At 48.3% G+C, this 20,188-nt stretch overlaps 3 non-coding genes across 3 annotated transcripts; 2 read left to right on the top strand and 1 right to left on the bottom strand.

Moving 5' to 3' along the window:
* Positions 1-356: 356 nt before the first annotated feature.
* trnar-acg (transfer RNA arginine (anticodon ACG)) lies at positions 357-429 on the bottom strand. Its single transcript has one exon. It is a non-coding gene; the product is annotated as a tRNA-Arg (tRNA).
* A 12,628-nt stretch (positions 430-13,057) lies between these two features.
* trnal-uag (transfer RNA leucine (anticodon UAG)) lies at positions 13,058-13,139 on the top strand. The gene has a single exon. It is a non-coding gene; the product is annotated as a tRNA-Leu (tRNA).
* Positions 13,140-16,657: 3,518 nt separating this feature from the next.
* On the top strand, positions 16,658-16,739 carry trnal-uag (transfer RNA leucine (anticodon UAG)). The gene has a single exon. It is a non-coding gene; the product is annotated as a tRNA-Leu (tRNA).
* Positions 16,740-20,188: the final 3,449 nt, after the last annotated feature.

The following is a 20,188-nucleotide window of genomic DNA, read 5'->3' as shown; positions in this document are numbered from 1 at the left end:
GAAAGAATTGAGATTAAACGGATTAAGCATCATGTCAGATCATTGGGTATCAATGACACATTAACAGTGTCGACAAGGTGTGATACAAGTGCGCATTTCTGTTGACTACGTTTCAGGTGAGAGACAGCAGTCGGGTACAGGTTGAATTGAATGAGCAGATGGAGCCATGAACACTGAATGTATGTTGCACCTCAGTCACACTGGTGCAATGGTTTGATAATCATCATGGAATGAGATTGGAGTGTGGTAGCGGTGACTTTGATGGTCCTCCCATGCCTGGTCCGGCACACTATGATGTAGTGCTGCTGGTCACCAGATATGAGAAGAAAAGAGTGAGAGTTGGTTGTAGATGCTGTCGAGCCAGGTAGGAGTCGAACCTACAGTCTTCTGATTCGTAGTCAGACGCGTTATCCATTGCGCCACTGGCCCCACGTTTGGACACACTCAAGCAATCCGATGGAAACAGCTGCTTCTGTCCTGGAACAGGGTATCAGTGCACCCAAAGGGATGCAAAGTTCAGAGCGAACCCACCGCTGACAGCAGCCATGTTTTTGCCCGTCCTCAACGACCAGGTTGACGACGTTGCTTGGTATCAGCAAGACTCCCAGGCGGCATCCAAATGAACCAAAAACACACAGTGGTCTGTATACAGTTGTGAATGTGGCCACACAGGATCTTAATGCAGTGTTTCGTAGATGCAGGGTCAAGACTGGGGTCGTGGATGGAAAAGCGGCGCACGCAACCTGGGAGCAGAAACACACAGACGCACACCTGACATTCATTACTTATGGCCCAAGTACCCGAGGAACGCTTGGTGATGGAGTGCAGGTGGACCCAGGGGCGTTGTGCGGCGCTGATTCCCTCAAACGAAAACAAATGATAATAAGGCACACGTGCAAGCTTAATAATAACAGTTGGGAATAAGAAATGAGACAATGAGGTGAAAGCAAATCAAAACACAAAATAAAAGGCAATATAATGCCAACCATAATACACAACCATATTGAATAGAGAGAAGCGAATGATGAATGTAATAAAAATGAGAGATTAGAAGAGCTCATTAACACCGTCCGAAACATGAACTTTACATTCCTGATGCTATCTGGGCTGTACGTGCACCTTCCCCAAGGGTGAGAGCTTTGCCTCTTGTTTTATGGAGGTGTAGATCTTAATGTCATTGCTTTCGTTTCATTCCATCTTCTAATTGCTCCAAGGTGTGGCTCTTTGGCTGCTGAAGTGCCCACCAGTAACTTGGGCTTTGCGGGGAATTGATTGAGGGTGGTGTGGTCACTTGAAATCTTGATAGTGGGGCCTTTTCTCATATACCTCGCCCCAGGACCAAAAATTCAGCGCTGGCATTTCAGACACACCAGCCCCCACCCAAGACCCAAAGCAAGCAGACACGCCCTGCACCCTCGCAGGCCATCTCCCACCATGCACACCGCCACCCCGGATATTCCACTCGAGGGTAATGACAACATTTTGAGACAGGACGGAACAGGATTGCAACGTAATGGAAAGAGATGAACACTTTATTGAGGCAGCAATCATTGCTCTTCTGTAAAAGGCTGCCGTGATCCGAAGAGTATGGTATCCGAACCCACGCGTGCACAGCACAATGGATTAGCAGTCCATCGCCTTAACCACTCGGCCACCTCGTCTGCCGAGAGCGCTCCCCGTTGACATGCAAAGTACATGTCCAGAAAAGTAACGTGTGAAATGGAACGACGAGGTGCAACTAGGAAAGCAGCATGACTTTAATGGCTAAAGGAAGTTGGCAAAGGTGGGATTCCAACCCACGCCTCCAAAGAGACTGGAGCTTAAATGAAGCGCCTTAGACCACTCGGCCACATTACCACACCCTCCACGATGTCTACGGTCACACCTGCATCAGTCATCTCACGTGGTGGACGCTTCTGCGTATCAACATTTTCAACAGCGCTGTTGACCTTTGCTGCTGTTGAAGATGCACCGAGTACATTTAGCATGAAAACATCCCAATCTGTACGGGCTCGAAAGGATTGTATTGTGACCCGCACATACTGCGCAGTGGACTCGTAGTCTGTTTGCACGCAGACACAAGACTTCACCTTAATCGACGTCTTTTGACGAAACTAGATTAAATGCATAGGATTTGATCATTGAAATCATCATGACAATAACTTCATACATACATGCATGCGTGCATGCATGTATGCATGCATGCATGCTTACATACATCCAGACATACAAAGCGGTAAGACAAGGTCCTTCCCCGGGTAGCGTATCCGAGCGGTCTGAGGCGCTGGATTAAGGCTCCAGTCTCTTCGGAGGCGTGGGTTCAAATCCCACCGCTGCTAATAGCCATGTTTTTGCCCGTCTTCAACGACCAGGTTGACGACGTTGCTTGGTTTCAGCAAGACTCCCAGGCGGCATCCAAATGAACCAAAAACACACAGTGGTCTGTATACAGTTGCGAATGTGGCCACACAGGATCTTAATGCAGTGTTTCGTAGATGCAGGGTCAAGACTGGGGTCGTGGATGGAAAAGCGGCGCACGCAACCTGGGAGCAGAAACACACAGACGCACACCTGACGTTCATTACTTATGGCCCAAGTACCCGAGGAACGCTTGGTGATGGAGTGCAGGTGGACCCAGGGGTGTTGTGCGGCGCTGATTCCCTCAAACGAAAACAAATGATAATAAGGCACACGTGCAAGCTAAATAATAACAGTTGGGAATAAGAAATGAGACAATGAGGTGAAAGCAAATCAAAACACAAAATAAAAGGCAATATAATGCCAACCATAATACACAACCATATTGAATAGAGAGAAGCGAATGATGAATGTAATAAAAATGAGAGATTAGAAGAGCTCATTAACACCGTCCGAAACATGAACTTTACATTCCTGATGCTATCTGGGCTGTACGTGCACCTTCCCCAAGGGTGAGAGCTTTGCCTCTTGTTTTATGGAGGTGTAGATCTTAATGTCATTGCTTTCGTTTCATTCCATCTTCTAATTGCTCCAAGGTGTGGCTCTTTGGCTGCTGAAGTGCCCACCAGTAACTTGGGCTTTGCGGGGAATTGATTGAGGGTGGTGTGGTCACTTGAAATCTTGATAGTGGGGCCTTTTCTCATATACCTCGCCCCAGGACCAAAAATTCAGCGCTGGCATTTCAGCCACACCAGCCCCCACCCAAGACCCAAAGCAAGCAGACACGCCCTGCACCCTCGCAGGCCATCTCCCACCATGCACACCGCCACCCCGGATATTCCACTCGAGGGTAATGACAACATTTTGAGACAGGACGGAACAGGATTGCAACGTAATGGAAAGAGATGAACACTTTATTGAGGCAGCAATCATTGCTCTTCTGTAAAAGGTTGTTGTGATCCGAAGAGTATGGTATCCGAACCCACGCGTGCACAGCACAATGGATTAGCAGTCCATCGCCTTAACCACTCGGCCACCTCGTCTGCCGAGATCGCTCCCCGTTGACATGCAAAGTACATGTCCAGAAAAGTAACGTGTGAAATGGAACGACGAGGTGCAACTAGGAAAGCACCATGACTTTAATGGCTAAAGGAAGTTGGCAACGGTGGGATTCCAACCCACGCCTCCAAAGAGACTGGAGCTTAAATGAAAGGCCTTAGACCACTCGGCCACGTTACCACACCCACCACGATGTCTACGGTCACACCTGCATCAGTCATCTCACGTGGTGGACGCTTCTGCGTATCAACATTTTCAACAGCGCTGTTGACCTTTGCTGCTGTTGAAGATGCACCGAGTACATTTAGCATGAAAACATCCCAATCTGTACGGGCTCGAAAGGATTGTATTGTGACCCGCACATACTGCGCAGTGGACTCGTAGTCTGTTTGCACGCAGACACAAGACTTCACCTTAATCGACGTCTTTTGACGAAACTAGATTAAATGCATAGGATTTGATCATTGAAATCATCATGACAATAACTTCATACATACATGCATGCGTGCATGCATGTATGCGTGCATGCATGCTTACATACATCCAGACATACAAAGCGGTAAGACAAGGTCCTTCCCCGGGTAGCGTGGCCGAGCGGTCTGAGTCGCTGGATTAAGGCTCCAGTCTCTTCGGAGGCGTGGCTTCAAATCCCAACGCTCCCAATAGCCATGTTTTTGCCCGTCTTCAACGACCGGGTTGACGACGTTGCTTGGTTTCAGCAAGACTCCCAGGCGGCATCCAAATGAACCAAAAACACACAGTGGTCTGTATACAGTTGCGAATGTGGCCACACAGGATCTTAATGCAGTGTTTCGTAGATGCAGGGTCAAGACTGGGGTCGTGGATGGAAAAGCGGCGCACGCAACCTGGGAGCAGAAACACACAGACGCACACCTGACGTTCATTACTTATGGCCCAAGTACCTGAGGAACGCTTGGTGATGGAGTGCAGGTGGACCCAGGGGTGTTGTGCGGCGCTGATTCCCTCAAACGAAAACAAATGATAATAAGGCACACGTGCAAGCTAAATAATAACAGTTGGGAATAAGAAATGAGACAATGAGGTGAAAGCAAATCAAAACACAAAATAAAAGGCAATATAATGCCAACCATAATACACAACCATATTGAATAGAGAGAAGCGAATGATGAATGTAATAAAAATGAGAGATTAGAAGAGCTCATTAACACCGTCCGAAACATGAACTTTACATTCCTGATGCTATCTGGGCTGTACGTGCACCTTCCCCAAGGGTGAGAGCTTTGCCTCTTGTTTTATGGAGGTGTAGATCTTAATGTCATTGCTTTCGTTTCATTCCATCTTCTAATTGCTCCAAGGTGTGGCTCTTTGGCTGCTGAAGTGCCCACCAGTAACTTGGGCTTTGCGGGGAATTGATTGAGGGTGGTGTGGTCACTTGAAATCTTGATAGTGGGGACTTTTCTCATATACCTCGCCCCAGGACCAAAAATTCAGCGCTGGCATTTCAGCCACACCAGCCCCCACCCAAGACCCAAAGCAAGCAGACACGCCCTGCACCCTCGCAGGCCATCTCCCACCATGCACACCGCCACCCCGGATATTCCACTCGAGGGTAATGACAACATTTTGAGACAGGACGGAACAGGATTGCAACGTAATGGAAAGAGATGAACACTTTATTGAGGCAGCAATCATTGCTCTTCTGTAAAAGGTTGTTGTGATCCGAAGAGTATGGTATCCGAACCCACGCGTGCACAGCACAATGGATTAGCAGTCCATCGCCTTAACCACTCGGCCACCTCGTCTGCCGAGAGTGCTCCCCGTTGACATGCAAAGTACATGTCCAGAAAAGTAACGTGTGAAATGGAACGACGAGGTGCAACTAGGAAAGCACCATGACTTTAATGGCTAAAGGAAGTTGGCAACGGTGGGATTCCAACCCACGCCTCCAAAGAGACTGGAGCTTAAATGAAAGGCCTTAGACCACTCGGCCACGTTACCACACCCACCACGATGTCTACGGTCACACCTGCATCAGTCATCTCACGTGGTGGACGCTTCTGGGTATCAACATTTTCAACAGCGCTGTTGACCTTTGCTGCTGTTGAAGATGCACCGAGTACATTTAGCATGAAAACATCCCAATCTGTACGGGCTCGAAAGGATTGTATTGTGACCCGCACATACTGCGCAGTGGACTCGTAGTCTGTTTGCACGCAGACACAAGACTTCACCTTAATCGACGTCTTTTGACGAAACTAGATTAAATGCATAGGATTTGATCATTGAAATCATCATGACAATAACTTCATACATACATGCATGCGTGCATGCATGTATGCGTGCATGCATGCTTACATACATCCAGACATACAAAGCGGTAAGACAAGGTCCTTCCCCGGGTAGCGTATCCGAGCGGTCTGAGGCGCTGGATTAAGGCTCCAGTCTCTTCGGAGGCGTGCGTTCAAATCCCACCGCTGCCAATAGCCATGTTTTTGCCCGTCTTCAACGACCAGGTTGACGACGTTGCTTGGTTTCAGCAAGACTCCCAGGCGGCATCCAAATGAACCAAAAACACACAGTGGTCTGTATACAGTTGCGAATGTGGCCACACAGGATCTTAATGCAGTGTTTCGTAGATGCAGGGTCAAGACTGGGGTCGTGGATGGAAAAGCGGCGCACGCAACCTGGGAGCAGAAACACACAGACGCACACCTGACGTTCATTACTTATGGCCCAAGTACCCGAGGAACGCTTGGTGATGGAGTGCAGGTGGACCCAGGGGTGTTGTGCGGCGCTGATTCCCTCAAACGAAAACAAATGATAATAAGGCACACGTGCAAGCTAAATAATAACAGTTGGGAATAAGAAATGAGACAATGAGGTGAAAGCAAATCAAAACACAAAATAAAAGGCAATATAATGCCAACCATAATACACAACCATATTGAATAGAGAGAAGCGAATGATGAATGTAATAAAAATGAGAGATTAGAAGAGCTCATTAACACCGTCCGAAACATGAACTTTACATTCCTGATGCTATCTGGGCTGTACGTGCACCTTCCCCAAGGGTGAGAGCTTTGCCTCTTGTTTTATGGAGGTGTAGATCTTAATGTCATTGCTTTCGTTTCATTCCATCTTCTAATTGCTCCAAGGTGTGGCTCTTTGGCTGCTGAAGTGCCCACCAGTAACTTGGGCTTTGTGGGGAATTGATTGAGGGTGGTGTGGTCACTTGAAATCTTGATAGTGGGGCCTTTTCTCATATACCTCGCCCCAGGACCAAAAATTCAGCGCTGGCATTTCAGCCACACCAGCCCCCACCCAAGACCCAAAGCAAGCAGACACGCCCTGCACCCTCGCAGGCCATCTCCCACCATGCACACCGCCACCCCGGATATTCCGCTCGAGGGTAATGACAACATTTTGAGACAGGACGGAACAGGATTGCAACGTAATGGAAAGAGATGAACACTTTATTGAGGCAGCAATCATTGCTCTTCTGTAAAAGGTTGTTGTGATCCGAAGAGTATGGTATCCGAACCCACGCGTGCACAGCACAATGGATTAGCAGTCCATCGCCTTAACCACTCGGCCACCTCGTCTGCCGAGAGCGCTCCCCGTTGACATGCAAAGTACATGTCCAGAAAAGTAACGTGTGAAATGGAACGACGAGGTGCAACTAGGAAAGCACCATGACTTTAATGGCTAAAGGAAGTTGGCAACGGTGGGATTCCAACCCACGCCTCCAAAGAGACTGGAGCTTAAATGAAAGGCCTTAGACCACTCGGCCACGTTACCACACCCACCACGATGTCTACGGTCACACCTGCATCAGTCATCTCACGTGGTGGACGCTTCTGGGTATCAACATTTTCAACAGCGCTGTTGACCTTTGCTGCTGTTGAAGATGCAACGAGTACATTTAGCATGAAAACATCCCAATCTGTACGGGCTCGAAAAGATTGTATTGTGACCCGCACATACTGCGCAGTGGACTCGTAGTCTGTTTGCACGCAGACACAAGACTTCACCTTAATCGACGTCTTTTGACGAAACTAGATTAAATGCATAGGATTTGATCATTGAAATCATCATGACAATAACTTCATACATACATGCATGCGTGCATGCATGTATGCGTGCATGCATGCTTACATACATCCAGACATACAAAGCGGTAAGACAAGGTCCTTCCCCGGGTAGCGTATCCGAGCGGTCTGAGGCACTGGATTAAGGCTCCAGTCTCTTCGGAGGCGTGCGTTCAAATCCCACCGCTGCCAATAGCCATGTTTTTGCCCGTCTTCAACGACCAGGTTGACGACGTTGCTTGGTTTCAGCAAGACTCCCAGGCGGCATCCAAATGAACCAAAAACACACAGTGGTCTGTATACAGTTGCGAATGTGGCCACACAGGATCTTAATGCAGTGTTTCGTAGATGCAGGGTCAAGACTGGGGTCGTGGATGGAAAAGCGGCGCACGCAACCTGGGAGCAGAAACACACAGACGCACACCTGACGTTCATTACTTATGGCCCAAGTACCCGAGGAACGCTTGGTGATGGAGTTAAGGTGGACCCAGGGGTGTTGTGCGGCGCTGATTCCCTCAAACAAAAACAAATGATAATAAGGCACACGTGCAAGCTAAATAATAACAGTTGGGAATAAGAAATGAGACAATGAGGTGAAAGCAAATCAAAACACAAAATAAAAGGCAATATAATGCCAACCATAATACACAACCATATTGAATAGAGAGAAGCGAATGATGAATGTAATAAAAATGAGAGATTAGAAGAGCTCATTAACACCGTCCGAAACATGAACTTTACATTCCTGATGCTATCTGGGCTGTACGTGCACCTTCCCCAAGGGTGAGAGCTTTGCCTCTTGTTTTATGGAGGTGTAGATCTTAATGTCATTGCTTTCGTTTCATTCCATCTTCTAATTGCTCCAAGGTGTGGCTCTTTGGCTGCTGAAGTGCCCACCAGTAACTTGGGCTTTGCGGGGAATTGATTGAGGGTGGTGTGGTCACTTGAAATCTTGATAGTGGGGCCTTTTCTCATATACCTCGCCCCAGGACCAAAAATTCAGCGCTGGCATTTCAGCCACACCAGCCCCCACCCAAGACCCAAAGCAAGCAGACACGCCCTGCACCCTCGCAGGCCATCTCCCACCATGCACACCGCCACCCCGGATATTCCACTCGAGGGTAATGACAACATTTTGAGACAGGACGGAACAGGATTGCAACGTAATGGAAAGAGATGAACACTTTATTGAGGCAGCAATCATTGCTCTTCTGTAAAAGGCTGCCGTGATCCGAAGAGTATGGTATCCGAACCCACGCGTGCACAGCACAATGGATTAGCAGTCCATCGCCTTAACCACTCGGCCACCTCGTCTGCCGAGAGCGCTCCCCGTTGACATGCAAAGTACATGTCCAGAAAAGTAACGTGTGAAATGGAACGACGAGGTGCAACTAAGAAAGCACCATGACTTTAATGGCTAAAGGAAGTGGGCAACGGTGGGATTCCAACCCACGCCTCCAAAGAGACTGGAGCTTAAATGAAGCGCCTTAGACCACTCGGCCACGTTACCACACCCACCACGATGTCTACGGTCACACCTGCATCAGTCATCTCACGTGGTGGACGCTTCTGGGTATCAACATTTTCAACAGCGCTGTTGACCTTTGCTGCTGTTGAAGATGCAACGAGTACATTTAGCATGAAAACATCCCAATCTGTACGGGCTCGAAAAGATTGTATTGTGACCCGCACATACTGCGCAGTGGACTCGTAGTCTGTTTGCACGCAGACACAAGACTTCACCTTAATCGACGTCTTTTGACGAAACTAGATTAAATGCATAGGATTTGATCATTGAAATCATCATGACAATAACTTCATACATACATGCATGCGTGCATGCATGTATGCGTGCATGCATGCTTACATACATCCAGACATACAAAGCGGTAAGACAAGGTCCTTCCCCGGGTAGCGTATCCGAGCGGTCTGAGGCACTGGATTAAGGCTCCAGTCTCTTCGGAGGCGTGCGTTCAAATCCCACCGCTGCCAATAGCCATGTTTTTGCCCGTCTTCAACGACCAGGTTGACGACGTTGCTTGGTTTCAGCAAGACTCCCAGGCGGCATCCAAATGAACCAAAAACACACAGTGGTCTGTATACAGTTGCGAATGTGGCCACACAGGATCTTAATGCAGTGTTTCGTAGATGCAGGGTCAAGACTGGGGTCGTGGATGGAAAAGCGGCGCACGCAACCTGGGAGCAGAAACACACAGACGCACACCTGACGTTCATTACTTATGGCCCAAGTACCCGAGGAACGCTTGGTGATGGAGTGCAGGTGGACCCAGGGGTGTTGTGCGGCGCTGATTCCCTCAAACAAAAACAAATGATAATAAGGCACACGTGCAAGCTAAATAATAACAGTTGGGAATAAGAAATGAGACAATGAGGTGAAAGCAAATCAAAACACAAAATAAAAGGCAATATAATGCCAACCATAATACACAACCATATTGAATAGAGAGAAGCGAATGATGAATGTAATAAAAATGAGAGATTAGAAGAGCTCATTAACACCGTCCGAAACATGAACTTTACATTCCTGATGCTATCTGGGCTGTACGTGCACCTTCCCCAAGGGTGAGAGCTTTGCCTCTTGTTTTATGGAGGTGTAGATCTTAATGTCATTGCTTTCGTTTCATTCCATCTTCTAATTGCTCCAAGGTGTGGCTCTTTGGCTGCTGAAGTGCCCACCAGTAACTTGGGCTTTGCGGGGAATTGATTGAGGGTGGTGTGGTCACTTGAAATCTTGATAGTGGGGCCTTTTCTCATATACCTCGCCCCAGGACCAAAAATTCAGCGCTGGCATTTCAGCCACACCAGCCCCCACCCAAGACCCAAAGCAAGCAGACACGCCCTGCACCCTCGCAGGCCATCTCCCACCATGCACACCGCCACCCCGGATATTCCACTCGAGGGTAATGACAACATTTTGAGACAGGACGGAACAGGATTGCAACGTAATGGAAAGAGATGAACACTTTATTGAGGCAGCAATCATTGCTCTTCTGTAAAAGGCTGCCGTGATCCGAAGAGTATGGTATCCGAACCCACGCGTGCACAGCACAATGGATTAGCAGTCCATCGCCTTAACCACTCGGCCACCTCGTCTGCCGAGAGCGCTCCCCGTTGACATGCAAAGTACATGTCCAGAAAAGTAACGTGTGAAATGGAACGACGAGGTGCAACTAAGAAAGCACCATGACTTTAATGGCTAAAGGAAGTGGGCAACGGTGGGATTCCAACCCACGCCTCCAAAGAGACTGGAGCTTAAATGAAGCGCCTTAGACCACTCGGCCACGTTACCACACCCACCACGATGTCTACGGTCACACCTGCATCAGTCATCTCACGTGGTGGACGCTTCTGGGTATCAACATTTTCAACAGCGCTGTTGACCTTTGCTGCTGTTGAAGATGCACCGAGTACATTTAGCATGAAAACATCCCAATCTGTACGGGCTCGAAAGGATTGTATTGTGACCCGCACATACTGCGCAGTGGACTCGTAGTCTGTTTGCACGCAGACACAAGACTTCACCTTAATCGACGTCTTTTGACGAAACTAGATTAAATGCATAGGATTTGATCATTGAAATCATCATGACAATAACTTCATACATACATGCATGCGTGCATGCATGTATGCGTGCATGCATGCTTACATACATCCAGACATACAAAGCGGTAAGACAAGGTCCTTCCCCGGGTAGCGTATCCGAGCGGTCTGAGGCGCTGGATTAAGGCTCCAGTCTCTTCGGAGGCGTGGGTTCAAATCCCACTGCTGCCAATAGCCATGTTTTTGCCCGTCTTCAACGACCAGGTTGACGACGTTGCTTGGTTTCAGCAAGACTCCCAGGCGGCATCCAAATGAACCAAAAACACACAGTGGTCTGTATACAGTTGTGAATGTGGCCACACAGGATCTTAATGCAGTGTTTCGTAGATGCAGGGTCAAGACTGGGGTCGTGGATGGAAAAGCGGCGCACGCAACCTGGGAGCAGAGACACACAGACGCACACCTGACGTTCATTACTTATGGCCCAAGTACCCGAGGAACGCTTGGTGATGGAGTGCAGGTGGACCCAGGGGTGTTGTGCGGCGCTGATTCCCTCAAACGAAAACAAATGATAATAAGGCACACGTGCAAGCTTAATAATAACAGTTGGGAATAAGAAATGAGACAATGAGGTGAAAGCAAATCAAAACACAAAATAAAAGGCAATATAATGCCAACCATAATACACAACCATATTGAATAGAGAGAAGCGAATGATGAATGTAATAAAAATGAGAGATTAGAAGAGCTCATTAACACCGTCCGAAACATGAACTTTACATTCCTGATGCTATCTGGGCTGTACGTGCACCTTCCCCAAGGGTGAGAGCTTTGCCTCTTGTTTTATGGAGGTGTAGATCTTAATGTCATTGCTTTCGTTTCATTCCATCTTCTAATTGCTCCAAGGTGTGGCTCTTTGGCTGCTGAAGTGCCCACCAGTAACTTGGGCTTTGCGGGGAATTGATTGAGGGTGGTGTGGTCACTTGAAATCTTGATAGTGGGGCCTTTTCTCATATACCTCGCCCCAGGACCAAAAATTCAGCGCTGGCATTTCAGCCACACCAGCCCCCACCCAAGACCCAAAGCAAGCAGACACGCCCTGCACCCTCGCAGGCCATCTCCCACCATGCACACCGCCACCCCGGATATTCCACTCGAGGGTAAAGACAACATTTTGAGACAGGATGGAACAGGATTGCAACGTAATGGAAAGAGATGAACACTTTATTGAGGCAGCAATCATTGCTCTTCTGTAAAAGGCTGCCGTGATCCGAAGAGTATGGTATCCGAACCCACGCGTGCACAGCACAATGGATTAGCAGTCCATCGCCTTAACCACTCGGCCACCTCGTCTGCCGAGAGCGCTCCCCGTTGACATGCAAAGTACATGTCCAGAAAAGTAACGTGTGAAATGGAACGACGAGGTGCATCTAGGAAAGCACCATGACTTTAATGGCTAAAGGAAGTTGGCAAAGGTGGGATTCCAACCCACGTCTCGAAAGAGACTGGAGCTTAAATGAAGCGCCTTAGACCACTCGGCCACGTTACCACACCCACCACGATGTCTACGGTCACACCTGCATCAGTCATCTCACGTGGTGGACGCTTCTGCGTATCAACATTTTCAACAGCGCTGTTGACCTTTGCTGCTGTTGAAGATGCACCGAGTACATTTAGCATGAAAACATCCCAATCTGTACGGGCTCGAAAGGATTGTATTGTGACCCGCACATACTGCGCAGTGGACTCGTAGTCTGTTTGCACGCAGACACAAGACTTCACCTTAATCGACGTCTTTTGACGAAACTAGATTAAATGCATAGGATTTGATAATTGAAATCATCATGACAATAACTTCATACATACATGCATGCGTGCATGCATGTATGCGTGCATGCATGCTTACATACATCCAGACATACAAAGCGGTAAGACAAGGTCCTTCCCCGGGTAGCGTGGCCGAGCGGTCGAAGGCGCTGGATTTAGGCTCCAGTCTCTTCGGAGGCGTGCGTTCAAATCCCACCGCTGCCAATAGCCATGTTTTTGCCCGTCTTCAACGACCAGGTTGACGACGTTGCTTGGTTTCAGCAAGACTCCCAGGCGGCATCCAAATGAACCAAAAACACACAGTGGTCTGTATACAGTTGTGAATGTGGCCACACAGGATCTTAATGCAGTGTTTCGTAGATGCAGGGTCAAGACTGGGGTCGTGGATGGAAAAGCGGCGCACGCAACCTGGGAGCAGAGACACACAGACGCACACCTGACGTTCATTACTTATGGCCCAAGTACCCGAGGAACGCTTGGTGATGGAGTGCAGGTGGACCCAGGGGTGTTGTGCGGCGCTGATTCCCTCAAACGAAAACAAATGATAATAAGGCACACGTGCAAGCTTAATAATAACAGTTGGGAATAAGAAATGAGACAATGAGGTGAAAGCAAATCAAAACACAAAATAAAAGGCAATATAATGCCAACCATAATACACAACCATATTGAATAGAGAGAAGCGAATGATGAATGTAATAAAAATGAGAGATTAGAAGAGCTCATTAACACCGTCCGAAACATGAACTTTACATTCCTGATGCTATCTGGGCTTTACGTGCACCTTCCCCAAGGGTGAGAGCTTTGCCTCTTGTTTTATGGAGGTGTAGATCTTAATGTCATTGCTTTCGTTTCATTCCATCTTCTAATTGCTCCAAGGTGTGGCTCTTTGGCTGCTGAAGTGCCCACCAGTAACTTGGGCTTTGCGGGGAATTGATTGAGGGTGGTGTGGTCACTTGAAATCTTGATAGTGGGGCCTTTTCTCATATACCTCGCCCCAGGACCAAAAATTCAGCGCTGGCATTTCAGCCACACCAGCCCCCACCCAAGACCCAAAGCAAGCAGACACGCCCTGCACCCTCGCAGGCCATCTCCCACCATGCACACCGCCACCCCGGATATTCCACTCGAGGGTAATGACAACATTTTGAGACAGGACGGAAAAGGATTGCAACGTAATGGAAAGAGATGAACACTTTATTGAGGCAGCAATCATTGCTCTTCTGTAAAAGGCTGCCGTGATCCGAAGAGTATGGTATCCGAACCCACGCGTGCACAGCACAATGGATTAGCAGTCCATCGCCTTAACCACTCGGCCACCTCGTCTGCCGAGAGCGCTCCCCGTTGACATGCAAAGTACATGTCCAGAAAAGTAACGTGTGAAATGGAACGACGAGGTGCAACTAGGAAAGCACCATGACTTTAATGGCTAAAGGAAGTTGGCAACGGTGGGATTCCAACCCACGCCTCCAAAGAGACTGGAGCTTAAATGAAAGGCCTTAGACCACTCGGCCACGTTACCACACCCACCACGATGTCTACGGTCACACCTGCATCAGTCATCTCACGTGGTGGACGCTTCTGGGTATCAACATTTTCAACAGCGCTGTTGACCTTTGCTGCTGTTGAAGATGCACCGAGTACATTTAGCATGAAAACATCCCAATCTGTACGGGCTCGAAAGGATTGTATTGTGACCCGCACATACTGCGCAGTGGACTCGTAGTCTGTTTGCACGCAGACACAAGACTTCACCTTAATCGACGTCTTTTGACGAAACTAGATTAAATGCATAGGATTTGATCATTGAAATCATCATGACAATAACTTCATACATACATGCATGCGTGCATGCATGTATGCGTGCATGCATGCTTACATACATCCAGACATACAAAGCGGTAAGACAAGGTCCTTCCCCGGGTAGCGTATCCGAGCGGTCTGAGGCGCTGGATTAAGGCTCCAGTCTCTTCGGAGGCGTGCGTTCAAATCCCACCGCTGCCAATAGCCATGTTTTTGCCCGTCTTCAACGACCAGGTTGACGACGTTGCTTGGTTTCAGCAAGACTCCCAGGCGGCATCCAAATGAACCAAAAACACACAGTGGTCTGTATACAGTTGCGAATGTGGCCACACAGGATCTTAATGCAGTGTTTCGTAGATGCAGGGTCAAGACTGGGGTCGTGGATGGAAAAGCGGCGCACGCAACCTGGGAGCAGAAACACACAGACGCACACCTGACGTTCATTACTTATGGCCCAAGTACCCGAGGAACGCTTGGTGATGGAGTGCAGGTGGACCCAGGGGTGTTGTGCGGCGCTGATTCCCTCAAACGAAAACAAATGATAATAAGGCACACGTACAAGCTAAATAATAACAGTTGGGAATAAGAAATGAGACAATGAGGTGAAAGCAAATCAAAACACAAAATAAAAGGCAATATAATGCCAACCATAATACACAACCATATTGAATAGAGAGAAGCGAATGATGAATGTAATAAAAATGAGAGATTAGAAGAGCTCATTAACACCGTCCGAAACATGAACTTTACATTCCTGATGCTATCTGGGCTGTACGTGCACCTTCCCCAAGGGTGAGAGCTTTGCCTCTTGTTTTATGGAGGTGTAGATCTTAATGTCATTGCTTTCGTTTCATTCCATCTTCTAATTGCTCCAAGGTGTGGCTCTTTGGCTGCTGAAGTGCCCACCAGTAACTTGGGCTTTGCGGGGAATTGATTGAGGGTGGTGTGGTCACTTGAAATCTTGATAGTGGGGCCTTTTCTCATATACCTCGCCCCAGGACCAAAAATTCAGCGCTGGCATTTCAGCCACACCAGCCCCCACCCAAGACCCAAAGCAAGCAGACACGCCCTGCACCCTCGCAGGCCATCTCCCACCATGCACACCGCCACCCCGGATATTCCACTCGAGGGTAATGACAACATTTTGAGACAGGACGGAACAGGATTGCAACGTAATGGAAAGAGATGAACACTTTATTGAGGCAGCAATCATTGCTCTTCTGTAAAAGGCTGCCGTGATCCGAAGAGTATGGTATCCGAACCCACGCGTGCACAGCACAATGGATTAGCAGTCCATCGCCTTAACCACTCGGCCACCTCGTCTGCCGAGAGCGCTCCCCGTTGACATGCAAAGTACATGTCCAGAAAAGTAACGTGTGAAATGGAACGACGAGGTGCAACTAGGAAAGCACCATGACTTTAATGGCTAAAGGAAGTGGGCAACGGTGGGATTCCAACCCACGCCTCCAAAGAGACTGGAGCTTAAATGAAGCGCCTTAGACCACTCGGCCACGTTACCACACCCACCACGATCTCTACGGTCACACCTGCATCAGTCATCTCACGTGGTGGACGCTTCTGGGTATCAACATTTTCAACAGCGCTGTTGACCTTTGCTGCTGTTGAAGATGCACCGAGTACATTTAGCATGAAAACATCCCAATCTGTACGGGCTCGAAAGGATTGTATTGTGACCCGCACATACTGCGCAGTGGACTCGTAGTCTGTTTGCACGCAGACACAAGACTTCACCTTAATCGACGTCTTTTGACGAAACTAGATTAAATGCATAGGATTTGATAATTGAAATCATCATGACAATAACTTCATACATACATGCATGCGTGCATGCATGTATGCGTGCATGCATGCTTACATACATCCAGACATACAAAGCGGTAAGACAAGGTCCTTCCCCGGGTAGCGTGGCCGAGCGGTCGAAGGCGCTGGATTTAGGCTCCAGTCTCTTCGGAGGCGTGGGTTCAAATCCCACCGCTGCCAATAGCCATGTTTTTGCCCGTCTTCAACGACCAGGTTGACGACGTTGCTTGGTTTCAGCAAGACTCCCAGGCGGCATCCAAATGAACCAAAAACACACAGTGGTCTGTATACAGTTGTGAATGTGGCCACACAGGATCTTAATGCAGTGTTTCGTAGATGCAGGGTCAAGACTGGGGTCGTGGATGGAAAAGCGGCGCACGCAACCTGGGAGCAGAGACACACAGACGCACACCTGACGTTCATTACTTATGGCCCAAGTACCCGAGGAACGCTTGGTGATGGAGTGCAGGTGGACCCAGGGGTGTTGTGCGGCGCTGATTCCCTCAAACGAAAACAAATGATAATAAGGCACACGTGCAAGCTTAATAATAACAGTTGGGAATAAGAAATGAGACAATGAGGTGAAAGCAAATCAAAACACAAAATAAAAGGCAATATAATGCCAACCATAATACACAACCATATTGAATAGAGAGAAGCGAATGATGAATGTAATAAAAATGAGAGATTAGAAGAGCTCATTAACACCGTCCGAAACATGAACTTTACATTCCTGATGCTATCTGGGCTGTACGTGCACCTTCCCCAAGGGTCAGAGCTTTGCCTCTTGTTTTATGGAGGTGTAGATCTTAATGTCATTGCTTTCGTTTCATTCCATCTTCTAATTGCTCCAAGGTGTGGCTCTTTGGCTGCTGAAGTGCCCACCAGTAACTTGGGCTTTGCGGGGAATTGATTGAGGGTGGTGTGGTCACTTGAAATCTTGATAGTGGGGCCTTTTCTCATATACCTCGCCCCAGGACCAAAAATTCAGCGCTGGCATTTCAGCCACACCAGCCCCCACCCAAGACCCAATGCAAGCAGACGCGCCCTGCACCCTCGCAGGCCATCTCCCACCATGCACACCGCCACCCCGGATATTCCACTCGAGGGTAATGACAACATTTTGAGACAGGACGGAACAGGATTGCAACGTAATGGAAAGAGATGAACACTTTATTGAGGCAGCAATCATTGCTCTTCTGTAAAAGGCTGCCGTGATCCGAAGAGTATGGTATCCGAACCCACGCGTGCACAGCACAATGGATTAGCAGTCCATCGCCTTAACCACTCGGCCACCTCGTCTGCCGAGAGCGCTCCCCGTTGACATGCAAAGTACATGTCCAGAAAAGTAACGTGTGAAATGGAACGACGAGGTGCAACTAGGAAAGCACCATGACTTTAATGGCTAAAGGAAGTTGGCAAAGGTGGGATTCCAACCCACGCCTCCAAAGAGACTGGAGCTTAAATGAAGCGCCTTAGACCACTCGGCCACGTTACCACACCCACCACGATGTCTACGGTCACACCTGCATCAGTCATCTCACGTGGTGGACGCTTCTGCGTATCAACATTTTCAACAGCGCTGTTGACCTTTGCTGCTGTTGAAGATGCACCGAGTACATTTAGCATGAAAACATCCCAATCTGTACGGGCTCGAAAGGATTGTATTGTGACCCGCACATACTGCGCAGTGGACTCGTAGTCAAATTGCACGCAGACACAAGACTTCACCTTAATCGACGTCTTTTGACGAAACTAGATTAAATGCATAGGATTTGATCATTGAAATCATCATGACAATAACTTCATACATACATGCATGCGTGCATGCATGTATGCGTGCATGCATGCTTACATACATCCAGACATACAAAGCGGTAAGACAAGGTCCTTCCCCGGGTAGCGAGGCCGAGCGGTCTAAGGCGCTGGATTAAGGCTCCAGTCTCTTCGGAGGCGTAGGTTCAAATCCCACTGCTGCCAATAGCCATGTTTTTGCCCGTCTTCAACGACCAGGTTGACGACGTTGCTTGGTTTCAGCAAGACTCCCAGGCGGCATCCAAATGAACCAAAAACACACAGTGGTCTGTATACAGTTGCGAATGTGGCCACACAGGATCTTAATGCAGTGTTTCGTAGATGCAGGGTCAAGACTGGGGTCGTGGATGGAAAAGCGGCGCACGCATCCTGGGAGCTGAGACACACAGACGCACACCTGACGTTCATTACTTATGGCCCAAGTACCCGAGGAACGCTTGGTGATGGAGTGCAGGTGGACCCAGGGGTGTTGTGCGGCGCTGATTCCCTCAAACGAAAACAAATGATAATAAGGCACACGTGCAAGCTTAATAATAACAGTTGGGAATAAGAAATGAGACAATGAGGTGAAAGCAAATCAAAACACAAAATAAAAGGCAATATAATGCCAACCATAATACACAACCATATTGAATAGAGAGAAGCGAATGATGAATGTAATAAAAATGAGAGATTAGAAGAGCTCATTAACACCGTCCGAAACATGAACTTTACATTCCTGATGCTATCTGGGCTGTACGTGCACCTTCCCCAAGGGTGAGAGCTTTGCCTCTTGTTTTATGGAGGTGTAGATCTTAATGTCATTGCTTTCGTTTCATTCCATCTTCTAATTGCTCCAAGGTGTGGCTCTTTGGCTGCTGAAGTGCCCACCAGTAACTTGGGCTTTGCGGGGAATTGATTGAGGGTGGTGTGGTCACTTGAAATCTTGATAGTGGGGCCTTTTCTCATATACCTCGCCCCAGGACCAAAAATTCAGCGCTGGCATTTCAGCCACACCAGCCCCCACCCAAGACCCAATGCAAGCAGACGCGCCCTGCACCCTCGCAGGCCATCTCCCACCATGCACACCGCCACCCCGGATATTCCACTCGAGGGTAATGACAACATTTTGAGACAGGACGGAACAGGATTGCAACGTAATGGAAAGAGATGAACACTTTATTGAGGCAGCAATCATTGCTCTTCTGTAAAAGGCTGCCGTGATCCGAAGAGTATGGTATCCGAACACACGCGTGCACAGCACAATGGATTAGCAGTCCATCGCCTTAACCACTCGGCCACCTCGTCTGCCGAGAGCGCTCCCCGTTGACATGCAAAGTACATGTCCAGAAAAGTAACGTGTGAAATGGAACGACGAGGTGCAACTAGGAAAGCACCATGACTTTAATGGCTAAAGGAAGTTGGCAAAGGTGGGATTCCAACCCACGCCTCCAAAGAGACTGGAGCTTAAATGAAGCGCCTTAGACCACTCGGCCACGTTACCACACCCACCACGATGTCTACGGTCACACCTGCATCAGTCATCTCACGTGGTGGACGCTTCTGCGTATCAACATTTTCAACAGCGCTGTTGACCTTTGCTGCTGTTGAAGATGCACCGAGTACATTTAGCATGAAAACATCCCAATCTGTACGGGCTCGAAAGGATTGTATTGTGACCCGCACATACTGCGCAGTGGACTCGTAGTCTGTTTGCACGCAGACACAAGACTTCACCTAAATCGACGTCTTTTGACGAAACTAGATTAAATGCATAGGATTTGATCATTGAAATCATCATGACAATAACTTCATACATACATGCATGCGTGCAT

Source organism: Amia ocellicauda, chromosome 14, assembly GCF_036373705.1.
Source record: "Amia ocellicauda isolate fAmiCal2 chromosome 14, fAmiCal2.hap1, whole genome shotgun sequence".
Lineage (NCBI taxonomy): Eukaryota > Metazoa > Chordata > Actinopteri > Amiiformes > Amiidae > Amia > Amia ocellicauda.
Note: the sequence above shows the minus strand (reverse complement) of the source record. Positions and strands in the feature narration are given on the sequence as shown.